This window comes from Cicer arietinum, chromosome 7 (assembly GCF_000331145.2).
Source record: "Cicer arietinum cultivar CDC Frontier isolate Library 1 chromosome 7, Cicar.CDCFrontier_v2.0, whole genome shotgun sequence".
Lineage (NCBI taxonomy): Eukaryota > Viridiplantae > Streptophyta > Magnoliopsida > Fabales > Fabaceae > Cicer > Cicer arietinum.
In genome coordinates this window covers 47,559,341-47,573,082 of record NC_021166.2, presented here as the reverse complement: position 1 = coordinate 47,573,082, position 13,742 = coordinate 47,559,341, and the positions used below count along the sequence as shown (strand labels likewise).

The window sequence follows — 13,742 nt, the reverse complement described above, 5'->3', positions numbered from 1 at the left end:
CCAATGGCGTATCTTTCTTTTTCTCTACATATTCATCTTCGTTCCCTTTCAACCCCTCCCATGTAGTGGGGAAACGGGGGGAGTAAGATGATGATGCTTCTAACATGGCTAAAACCTCTTTCACATTTGGATCTTTACTTTTTTTAACAACATCTTGGGGTAAACATAACACTCTTTTTAATGGCATAATGGAGCCTTGACGTTCAACTTCTTCATCGACAGTCGAATTAAAAATCTAAATTCGGTTGCACCCGTCTCTTTCGTTTGAATGCTCCATGAATTTTAAAATATTGAATGTAACTGTTTCCTCATTTACCTTAAAGGTTAAGGTGTCATCCGCCACATCAATCATAGCTCTCCCTGTTGCTAAGAATGGTCTCCCCAAGATCAAGGGGATATCATTGTCTTCCTCCATGTCTAGTACCACAAAATCCACTGAAAAAATGAACTTATCTACTTTGACCAACACATCTTCCACCACCCCATATGGGTGTTTCATTGAACGATTCGCAAACTGTAACATCAGTTGTGTGTTTTTTACTCTTCCAATGTCTAACCTTTTGTATATGGAAAGGGGCATAAGACTTACACTAGCCCCAAGATCACACATGGCTTTCCCAAAAGTTCTATTCCCAATAGCACAAGGAATAGAGAAGCTTCCCGGATCCTTGAGCTTAGGCGACAACTTCCTCTGTAGAATAGCACTACACTACACTCTTCAGTAAGCATCACTGTTTCACTACCAATTTTTCTGGTCTATTGCTTATGCAAAAGGAATGTTAATTTGTAATTTTTTTAAGAACATCAAGAAACTTATCAAATTGTTTTCCAGTTTCTTCCTTTCTTAATCTTTGAGATAATGGAAGTCGAATTTCTGGTTTTGGCAGTGGTTCCCTTTTTTGTACCACATGTTCTTCCTCCTTTTCAAGAGTGATGTGCTCCTCAATGTATGTCGGTGTGACCATTTCCTCCGGGTGGGTTGAAGTCAGAGTACTTCCACTCTGTTTGCCTTTAGGTGGTACTTGTTCACTTACCTTGCCATTCCTCGTTGTCACTGCATCATTATTTCATGGATTCGGGACTGTGTCACTAGGAAAATTTCCAGGCATTCTTTGTGTCATTTGTTGAGCAAGTTGACCTAGTTGGGTCTCTAGATTCTTTATTGATGCAGAGTGATTTTTATGAATGGCTCTTGAATCTTCAATGAAATAACTTGTGCTTGTTACTAGTTTCTCCATAGCACTCTCTCAAGCAGCTTTTTGAGGTGGGGCTTGATATGGTTGAGCTCCTTGTTGACCTTGAGGTCCACCCTGTTGATCTTTCCATGAAAAATTTGGATGGTTTCTCCAACCTAGATTGTACGTACTAGAGTAGTGATTATTCTGCTTCGCATTATTAGCCATAAAGTTCACCTCATCTAGTTCCTCTATATCATTTTCATCTAGTGCTTCACAAGCTCCATTTTTATATGCTCCCCCACAAAAGTCACAACCATCATGTTTCAATAATTTGATATGGGCAACTTGGGGTTGTATATTTAGAGATGTCATCCCCTTCTTTATCTCAGCAGCGATAACATCTTCTATCTGTTTTAGGAGAAGCTTCCATTGAGCCAACCCAACATCCAGAACATTCAATTCCAACATACCACTTTTTGACCCACCACCTCTATCATACAACATCATTTAATTTGTTCATTTGATGCCATGATCTCAATAATTTTTTGTGCTTCTGATGCGGTTTTGTAATTCAAAGAACCACATGCTTTAGCATCCAACATAACTCTAATGCTAGGCTTCAAACCATTACAAAATATTTGCATTTGATCAGTGTCGTCATAAGCATGATTGGGGCATCCTGCTAGTAAACCCTTGAACCGCCTGTAAGTGTCACAAAAAGATTCTCCTTCTTTCTGTTTGTAACTGGAAATCTCTTGTCTTTTCTAACGAACACAACTGGGGGAAAGTATTGTTCCAAGAACTTATCTTCAAGGTCATCCCATGTGGTGATGCTACTGGCAGGAAGGGAATTAAGTCACTCCTTAGCATCATCTTTCAATGAAAATGAAAATAGTCTCAACATCTTTCCTTCTTCCGAACAACCATCCAGACGCACAACATCTGCTATCTGACGTATACTACATTTTTCTCCTCTTGCGAGTCTGAATTCGGTTCTGGTGGCTTTATGAAAGTTGTAGACATACAAACATACAAACATGTAGACACACAAACATACAAAAATAGATAGATACATACATAAAGACATACAAACATACAAACATAGATAGATACATACATACATACATACATACATACATACATACATACATACATACATACATACATACATACATACATACATACATACATACATACATACATACATACATACATACATACATACATACATACATACATACATACATACATACATACATACATACATACATACATAGTTTCCTTGCAATTCCCTCATTCTCTGAAAGAAATAATGGTAAGTTTTAATCATGAATAAATTTATGAACTTTCCTTACTTTAAATTAGTTTTTTAAACAATTTTCTTATTAACAACTAAATTAGATATATTTCTTGACGATTTACCATTATTTTCACATAACTCTTTTATGTATTATGTTTTGCTTTATTGAATTATGGTATACTTATGTTTATCATGATCTTACATCATCTTCAATATGGTATCAGAGCCTTGTAAGAGGACTCTAAGGAATTAGATTATATTTCTTATATTTCAAACTTACGTTTTTAAATATCTTAATCATCAAAACGTTGGTCAGTTGTGGTTGATTATGTTGGTAAGCCGTAAAGCCCAAGGGAGAGGTAGGTGTTCCCAGAATAGATATATCAGTGGTCCCATGAGAAGAGAAAGATTTTGAAACCTTAAGTTTAAACTATAGAAATATGGCCCAATTCCTTAGAACCTTGAGCGAACTAGGATCCAGAAGAAGAGATAAAACCATGATACTTTCTACTTCATCATCTATAGAAGAATTAGATAATAGAAATGACCAAGAAAATTATCAAAACAAAGACTTACAAATAGCAGAAATACAAAATAAATTACAAAGCCGGAATATGCTTGACATTAAATATAAAAAAATATATAAAACTAGTACGTTTGACAAATTTAGATCTCAGGAAATTAGCCATACATTAGAATCTTCCAGATCAATAGTTGAACATCATGAAACTATTAATTTATTAAATGAAGAAATAATTGATGAGCATATCAAACAAGGATTTCGTTATATTCACTTAGGATTAATACAAGTTGTTGTTAAACTATTACATAAGTTAGGACTAAATACTCCCATATTATTAGTGTCACGTGATAATAGAATTAAAAGATTTAATGAATCCATTATTGCTATATTAGAATCAAATTTAAATGACGGCCCTGTTTATTTTAATTGTTATCCAAATTACTCTATGAACTTAGAAAACAATTTTACTAAAAGGTCTTTAGTTATTAATATTCAATGTATGAATAATTTATTTTATGAAGGAGTAGCTAATATCGATATATGTTACAAAATTAAATATAAAGTTTCAAATATAAATTATAATTTTAAAGCATTAAGAAATACACCTAGAAATGAAATTGTAACTATTGAAGCAAATCTAAAACGTTCTAATATTACAACCCCTAAAAAAACTAAAGGTTTATGATATTATTGCTAAACTACGAGAAGAATGGGTATTAAAAGAAATTATGCTAACACTTAGAATAGAATCTAGACACCTAGACAGTTTATTTTAGAAGAGGATGGCAGTATAAGAATTAGAATGAATCGAAGTCAATCTTTTATAACTGATAAATCATTAAAATATTTATCTGAAGCAAGTTCTAGAAAATCAGTAGATTCAACATCTACCATTAATATTAACTTAACATGAGTGGATTTCGTACCCTCAATATCTCAAGCATTATATGAGCCTTGCCCAGATTGTCAAGAATCAGAGTCACCAGATATGTCACCAACAACATCTCAGGTATTAGGAGTAATTGAATTCGAAGAAGAATTTGAAATAGACAAAGTCTGGTTAAGAGAAGATTTCGAAGCATATTATAATACAGATAAAAGAAAATGGTATTTTGATACTTTCTCAAAAGAAATAACAAGTGATTATAGAGAAAAATATTATGCGTATCTTAAAGAAATAAGATTAAATATTTATTTCTTTAACTGGTTTGAAAATTACTGTTTAGAAAATAATATAGAAAACCCTTTTATTATAAATAATCACATAAATGTTAATACTAAAATAAGTAATAAATGGAAGACTGTAGATGATAAAATAATAGAATCTATACATCCTCCATTAGAAGCAATAAAAATAGAAAAGAATGGAATTATATTTGAAGTTTCACCCTTTAAAACAATTAAGCATCCAAATAATGAAAATAAAGAAATAGGAAGAGTCCAAACTCAATTAAACTTTAGTAATCAAATATTATATACTATGGTTGAACAATTAGATAGAGTAGAATTACAAGTGAGTAAAAACCACCTCAATACGCATAGTGAAATAAATTCATATAAATATTAAAAACTAGATCCAAAGAGACCTTTTTATAAATTAATAAATGTACCTGAAAAAGAATTAAAAGAAGCAAAATTAAAAAATAACTCAGATGAATTAATAGAACAATTAAAAAGGTTGACAATAACAAATAATTCTCAAGTAAATGTATTATCACAAGACCCCAATGAATTAGAAATTAACAAAATTAAAAATATGAAAAATACTGGTTATCTAGGTAAAACTAGAAATTATTATCCTAGACCTAGCTATCCAGACTTACAATTTGAAGAAAGTTACTACATGACCTCCGCAGCCTATAGTGGAGATTCTATTATTGAATGGAACATAGATGGACATAGTGAACAAAACATATTAAATATTATTCAGGCCATGACTATGGCAGCCACTGTCTTTAAAACATCAGGGAAAAATACTGATAAAAAGGCAGCATTATTATTAATCATTGGATTCACTGATCGATTAAAAGGATGGTGGGATAATATAGTTACTGAAGAAGAAAAAACTATGATATTAACAGCAGTTAAAGTAGATAATAATGGAATACCAATAGAAGAAGACTCAGTAAATACCCTATTATATGTTATCACGAAAGCCTTTGTAGGAGACCCATTACAATTACAAGAAAAGGCTGTTGAACAATTAGTTAATCTTCATTGTCCTTCCATGTCTGATTATAGATGGTATAAAGACATGTTTATGTCAAAATTATATATGAGACCAGATGGAAATGCAGATTATTGGAAAGAGAGATTTTTAGCAGGATTACCTAAATTATTTAGTGAAAAAGTTAAAATGAATATTAAATCAAAATTTAATGGAATAATTCCTTATGGAACATTAACCTTAGGACAAATATTGAATTATGTAGTAGAAACCATAATAGGAATATGCACAAATTTTAAAATACAGATTAGAATTAGATCAGAAGTAGTGCAAAGTAGAAAAAAATTAGGATCATTTTGTGAATAATTCAGAATAGAGACAATTAAAGCTCCCAGTAAAATATAAAGAAAAGAGATCCAAAACAAACATTTAGACATTATAAGAAAAAGAAAACTTATAATAATAACTACGCCCCAAAAGAACCAATAAAGAAAACACAAAAAATTAAAAGAACTAATAAAAATGTCTTTAATAAACAAGAAATTAAATGTTTTAAATGTGGAAGACTAGGACATTATGCAAAAAATTGTAGAGTAAAACAAAAAACTAATGAAATTAGTAAATTGGAAATACAAAAAGAATTAAAAGAAAGTCTTATTAATATCTTAGAAGGAATTATGTTGATTGATGAATCCTCTAGTTCTTCGGAAGAATCATCTTATGAAGAAGAATATGTTAATAGTATATCAGAAAAAATCATAATCAGAAGAAAGTTCAGAAGAAAATTATTGTTTAGGTCCAGAATTATGTAACTGTAATGATTGTATTAAGGGAATTAATATGATTACTACAGATCAAGCTAGTACTCTTATAGAAATATTAAGAAAAATGTCTGATTCAGATCAAAAGGAAGAATTTATGATTCAGATACAAGGAATTATAGAAAAAGAACAAATAGAAAAGAAAATAGTTCATAAAGTAGAATTTAAAAGAAATAATGAATAGATTTAAACCCACTATTACCCCACTAATTACTATTAAAGACTTGTAGAATGAAATTACTTCTATAAAACAAGAAATTCAATTATTAAAACAAAAGGATTTAGAATTAGATGTTAAGTATTTAGAATTAAAAGGAAAAAATATATTAGAACAACAACATAAGATAGTAAGTAGTAGTAATAATAATGATATAAAAGAAAAAGAACCTTATTTATTTTTGTTAAATAAATTAATTGTACACAAATGATATTGTCCAATAACTATAATTATTAAAAATAAAAAATTTGAGTTTATTGCATTATTTAATTCTGGTGCAGACTCTAATTGTATCCAAGAAGGATTAATACCCACTAAATATTACGAAAAAAACTCTAGAAAGATTAAGTGGAGCCAATGGTTCTAGATTAAGTGTTACTTATAAATTACCTGATGCAAAGGTATGTAAAAATGGAATTGTTATCATACTTCATTTTTATTAGTCAAAGACATTAGAGAAAGTGTAATTATAGAAAACCCTTTCTTAGCATTAATGTACCCATTCATTGTATCACATGAAGGTCTTACTACAAAAGCGTTAGGAAAAATAATAAAATTTGAATTTGTTCAAAAACTCAAAATTAAAGAATTAAATATGTTATAGGAAGCATCAACATCAAGTCTTAATAAAATTAATTTAATCTCTCAAAAGAAGAAACAAATAGGAATGATAAACAAAGAGATTCATTATAAAAGAATATAAGAACAATTACAAAATCAAAATATACAAGATAAAATAAAAGAGTTACAAGATAAATTTGAAAAAGAAATTTGTGCAGATCACCCCAATGCTTTCTGGACAAGAAAGAAGCATGTGGTCTCACTTCCTTATGAATCCAATTTTAATGAGAGAAACATTCCCACTAAGGAAAGACCAATACAAATGAATCAACAATACCTAGATTATTGTAAAAAGGAAATACAAGAATACTTAGATAAAAGATTAATAAGACCCAGTAAGTCTCCCTGGAGTTGTGCAGGGTTCTATGTGATGAACTCAGCAGAATTAGAAAGAGGAGCACCCAGATTAGTTATAAATTATAAACCATTAAATAAAGTATTACAATGGATTAGATATCCAATATCCAATAAAAAATATTTAGTAAGTAGATTACACAGTTCATCTGTATTCTCTAAATTTGACATAAAATCAAGATATTACCAAATACAAATAAAAGAAGAGGATAAATATAAAACAACCTTTGTAGTATCCTTTGAACATTACGAATGGAATGTTATGCCATTCAGATTAAAAAATGCCCCTAGTGAATTCCAAAATATTATGAATGACATTTTTAATAATTAACAACATTTTACTATTGTATACTTAGATGATGTATTAGTGTTTTCAAAAGGTTTTAATCAACACTTTGAACATCTAGAAAAATTCTTTAATATTATTAAAGAAAATGGATTAGTGGTGTCAGCCAAGAAAATGAAATTATTTCAGAATAATATTAGATTTTTAGGATTCAACATTTACCAAGGAACAATAACACCAATTAGTAGGTCAATAGAATTTGGAGAAAAATTTCCTAATGAATTAAAAGACAAAACTCAATTACAAAGATTCTTAGGATGTGTAAAATTATGTAGCAGACTTTATTTCCAACCTTAAGATTATATGTTCACCTTTATTTAAAAGACTAAGAAAAAATCCACCCAAATGGGATAAGACTATGACCGAATGTGTCAAAACCTTAAAACAAATAATTAAAAAATTACCTTGCTTAGGAACTCCAGACCCTCAAGCTCTATTTATAGTAGAGACTGACTCATCAGAGTTAGGTTATGGAGGAGTGTTAAAACATAAATTACCAGGAAACCCAAAAGAGCAAGTAGTGAGATATTACTCTAGAATATGAAACATAGGCCAACTAAAATATAGTATTGTTAAAAAAGAGATTTTGGCAATTGTTTTATGCATTACAAAATTTCAAGATGACTTATTTTCGAAGAAATTTTTATTAAAAACTGATTGTAAAGTAGCAAAAGTTGTTTTGCAAAAGGATGTTAAAAACCTGGTTTCTAAACATTTTTTTGCCAGATGGCAATCTTTACTTTCTTGTTTTGATTTCGAAATAGAACATATTAAAGGAGAGAAAAACTCATTACCAGATTTTCTTACAAGAGAATTTTTACAGGGAAAGCTCAATGACTCATAAAGATAAGTATGGACCCTCAATTACCAAAGAAAAAATTACAAAAACACCCACTATGAAACAGGTATTACAAACTCCCTCTTCTTCCTCCCAATTACCAAACCAAAACAGGTTTACTCCATTAACCCCATTAGCATTACCCTCTTTTTACCCGACAACTTCCATACAACCAAAAACAATAAGACTCACAATCCAATTCCAATTAATCTCACCATTACAAGTTGCCTTAAACACGCCGTCCCAATTAAATACTACAACACAAAAACCATAAAAATTACCCTATTACACACCCCCTAGTAACTTAAATTGTCCATTTATAGAAAAGGATTACAAGAAAATACTTTTTCTTGTGGAACTTGAATATTCATTAAGCAAATCATTACTTCAGATTGTTTCTCATTATCACCCTCACAGATTTATTATCTACCAGCCACCCCTGAGAAAACAAGATTATTCTATGAGTTTGTTTTAGTTGATACTGATTCAATAGAAATAACTCATACATACGACAAGATTGATAAACAGAAAATTATTTTTTCAAAATTTAAAATATTAAAGGTATTATCACCAATAAATTGGAAATACCACCCTTCATCATTAAATAAATTTTCGAGAAGATTTACTCCTCAGGAATATTCTTATTATGATTTTATGGAAGCATGGACAAACATGCTATTACAAGAACCCTTTGAACATTCTTGGTTCATTTGGTTTAAAAAATACATTTCATTATAATTCCCATTATGGTTTATTAAATGGTTCAATAAATGGGGACCTGAGCGAGAAATTTACCCAGAATTTGCTGGATCAGCATTCCAAGAATTTATTAAAGAAACTAATTTTCAGGATCATATGAAGATCTTAATGTTTCATGCAAGCTTTGGTATTTCACGGATTACTTCGTGGACATATAGAAAAGAATTATCAATTCCTAATTCTAATATTAACTGGGTATTCAGAGTTATTAAAATTAGGCTTAATTGCAGTTTTGGTCCTCCTATTTTAGCTGAATCGCGAAAGTAGTCCCCCCATTTTGTTTCTCCCCAGTTCTGGTCCCCCAAACAGAATTTTGGTCAAAAACTTGATAAAATTTCATTTTTTAAAGCCGTACTACACCATTTATAATCATAGATTCCAGGTACAATTGTTGCAAGTGAGATTTTGAGACATGATGTGACTTAAATAAATGCAAAAAAAATGAAATTTCATCAAGTTTTGGACCAAAATTCTGTTTGAGGGACCAAAACTGGGGAGAAACAAAATAGGGGGACTACTTTCGCGAATCAACTAAAATAGGGGAACCAAAACTGCAATTAAGCCTTAAAATTAAATGGTGGAACAAATTTATTCAAGAATTATTAAAGGACTCTACACTCTTAAACTGGTTTAGAAGAAATCCTAAATTTCTTATTAAGTCAAAAGAGAACATTGAAGAAGGACAGTTCTTTGCTGAAAAATCCAAGATTATCGTAGAATTATCATCATCTTCTAATAAAAAGAGATTTTTGAAGAAATTACAAGCGGCAATATCTGAGTCTGAAAATAATAATAATAATAATAATAATAATAATAATAATAATAATAATAATAATAATAATAATAATAATAATAATAATAATAATAATAATAATAATAATAATAAAGACTCTGAAGGATCATCCCAAAGCTTTACTCCGCATAATGAAGATGATTGTTACGGAATATAAGGCATTTAAATTATTGAAAAATGAAATGTGACATTAAAGGTAGCTGAAATATTAAGGAGACATGATGAATTTGAATTATTGAAAAACAAAAAATGACATTAACGGCATCTGAATTATTAAGAAGACAGACAAATAAACCGACAGACAGACAGATAGACAGATATTTTCCCTTTTCATCTGTGTATCAACTCATATTGTCTGGTAAATTAAAAATAATCGTATAATCATATGGATCACTAACAAATGAAAGGATAAGAGGATCCCTTTATGTATTTGTTTAAAAAAGTGAGTAAGTAAAAAGCATTTCAACCATTTTTCTTCATGTCCCATTGCCCAATGTGCCAAAATCAATCAATTTCTTACTTTTTCATATATTATTCACTAAAGAGTGAAAAATAAAAAATCCAACCCTCGTCTCATTTTCTTTCCAACGTCACTTTTGTTACTCAAGCTCTTTTTCCTTCTCATTATCTTCTTCTTCCTACAGTCATAAAGTTATCCTTCTCCTTCTTTGTTGAAGATCTTGCCATCAAAATAAAGAAGACACCTTGCCTTCCCCTTATTTGAGATTTTCATTGCAAGAAAATAAGTTCAATGAAATTTGATGTTGTGGACCTTTTGAATATTTCTTTTATATAATTATGTGCTTGAATCCATAAATCGTGGTGTTTTAGAGTTTTCTGCGATTAAAAGTAAGATCTGGATTTTTCTTCATCGAAAGTTCAAGCCTTGTAATTCAGAACCGATTTGATCGATCCGTACATTTGAAAAACTGCTCAAACCGCCACCCAATGAATCTGGGTCACAAACAGGTGAAAATGGGTGATGATTTATTTGCTTCAGTTTTGGTTAGGTTGAGATTTTCAGCCCGAATCTGCACATTGTCCACCTCTACACACATCCATTTTCCCACAAACACATGCATGGCATCAAAAGTCAATCAAGATATATTACAATAGCTAATAATCAACAATATTATGTAAATAGTAAACTTTAAAATGAATATGTAACTTTAAATGAATAATACACCATATTATCTTATGAGTGTTTAGGTTTATAGAATATATTCAATGACCTTGAAATTTAAGGTGACTATCAATTATTGGTTTTTGGAGGTATGAATGGGTAAAATATGGAACCTACTTGTATTGTTTAGCCAAATCATTCATTTGAGCTAACACATTAAATTTGGTGAAGAAATAAAATTTTAGATTCAATTAGCCAACAACGCATTTTCCTATGTCTAAATGTTCCCTATGTCAAACAAGTCATCCTTAAATCTAAAACATACAACATTATTGATGGTGACGTTGAACTTTATTATGCGCATGAATTAGCACATAAAAAAAAAATAGATTTGGATAAAATCAAATATAGATGAGTAATGGTACTCCAAGTGGTGGTAACTCTTTATTTGTTGTTGATCATATCTCCAGTGTAGAAGACACTACTTTACTAACGAATCTCCTTTAGATCTGGAAAAAGTTGATACGAATCGGGATGAAGCTTTCGGTGTAGATTTAGTTGATTTTGGAGAATTATAAACTAGGGTTAAATAAATTTTTTCTCTCTATAAATATACCATATTTCATTTTTAGTCCCTCTAAATTTTTTCCTCGGCAGTTTTAGTCCATATCAAAAAATAAATAAACTTTTATTGAAATCATAAACCAATTTTCCTTTATTAATTACCAATTAAGTACTATTTTCTTATATAATATCATGGTCGTCGTCATATCTTGGATCTAGAAATTCCAGTCATGTGACAGGTTATGTATTTATTGATCTCCCGCACGATTTAGGCAAAACTTTATTTTGCTAATTTAGAGGTACAATGAAGTTCATGATAAACACTAACTTTGAGACTATAAATAAAATGAGTGAGGTGCATGTGTAGGGGTGTGGGCAAGCAGGGATATGCATGTGCATGTGCATGCACACCAGAAGAAGGGTGTGAATGTGTGTTCACACATGTGCATACGTGTGTGTGTTTTATTATTTCCATGAATCATGTCACTACATCAAAAGAAAATGTAAAAGACATAATGTGAATATGTGCCTCAAATCATCTAACTATAGTTGGTTAACTTTGAGTGGTTGTTATAAAACTACCTTTGGCCAAGCTAGTTATTGTAGCAATTTGTATGTTGTTGTAGCAGTGACGGCTATGAGAAATAGAGAGATAGGCAATTTGTGATTCATAGGAAATCAGAAAGAAGAAGAAGGAAAAAAAGAGATTGAGAGAAAATGCTAGTATTGCTGGTTCATAAACAGTGATAGATACTATGAGATCAATCTTGAGAAGACTTTAATCTTGTAAAGTTCAATCATTAATAGTGGATTTATCTTGCTTGCTTTCATGTGACGTAGATCTCATCAATTGAGACCGAACACGTAAAGATTTGGGTGTCATTCTTCTCCTATCTTTCTTTAATTTTCGTTTACTTTGATTTTGAAAACTGGTTTTCAAATTTGCAAAAAAATGAGAACGATAAACAATTTCCATTTTGTGGTATTCAGTTTTGTTCAAGAACGTTCTTCGTTTTCAGCAGAAAACCAAGAACATTCTTCGTTTTCGTTTTTTCTCTACAATTGTTTGTCTTCTATTTTTATTGGTTAACTAGATTATGGTCCGCGCGCTGCGCGGATATTAATTAATTAATTTTATAGGTTTTATAAGTAATATTTTATGTATTATAAATATAATTATCTTATAATATTACTTTATTGATTTGTAATAATTGAATATGATTAGGAAAATTAAAATGAAGGAAAATCATGTTTATCACAATCATTTAATTTAATTTTTAAAATATTTTGTAAAATTCGTATGATAACTTATTATATAGGATAATTGTTTGACTCATTGTACTTTGATTATTAATTTATTTTTCAACATATAATGGTACTTGTAGTTATTTGATGAAATAAAATGTAAAATACAAATCCAAAAATAAGATGTAAAAAATATTAATGTTGAATTATATTGTAGAGTAGCTAAATTTATTTGTTTTATTAGTATGATGTTTTAGTTGCGAGCATGAGAAGTTGTTATAAAAAAAAAAAAATTATTGAATATATTTCATCAAGAGTTTGTAAAAAAAAAATAAGTTGGTGTGGCATCGGAAATCTATTTTAAATATATATAATAGATAATAGATTTTAATAATTGGAAATAATTTTTTTAATAATTTTTTATAAATTCGTATTTTATGATTATTTTTAAAATAATTTTTAATTTACAATTATTTATAATTTATAAATATATATAAATTATAAATTATTATCAAATTGTAAAATAATTTATAAATTATAAATTTATTATAAATAATTGTAAAATAATTTTATAATTTATAAATTTATTATAAAATAATATTATCAAATAGATTTTGGAGGTATTAAAGAAATTGTGGAAGAAAGAGGAGAAGTTGTTGAAAGATGAGGGGTACTCTCAAGAGGTACACATCATCTTTTTGGCTGATTTGGATGAAATATGATGAAGTGGCAAAATATGATGAGATGGCAAAATATGATGAGGTGGTATCGGGAGTCTGTTTTAAATATATACTAGATTATGGCCCGCACGCTGCGCGGATATTAATTAATTAATTTTATAAATTTTATAAGTAATATTTTATGTATTATAAATATAGTTATCTTATAATATT

General features: G+C 29.5%; 1 non-coding gene across 1 annotated transcript; it reads left to right on the top strand.

Moving 5' to 3' along the window:
• The first annotated feature begins 1,839 nt into the window (after positions 1-1,839).
• Positions 1,840-1,944, top strand: LOC113787903 (small nucleolar RNA R71). The gene has a single exon (XR_003474422.1). It is a non-coding gene; the product is annotated as a small nucleolar RNA R71 (small nucleolar RNA).
• The last annotated feature ends 11,798 nt before the right edge of the window (positions 1,945-13,742 follow it).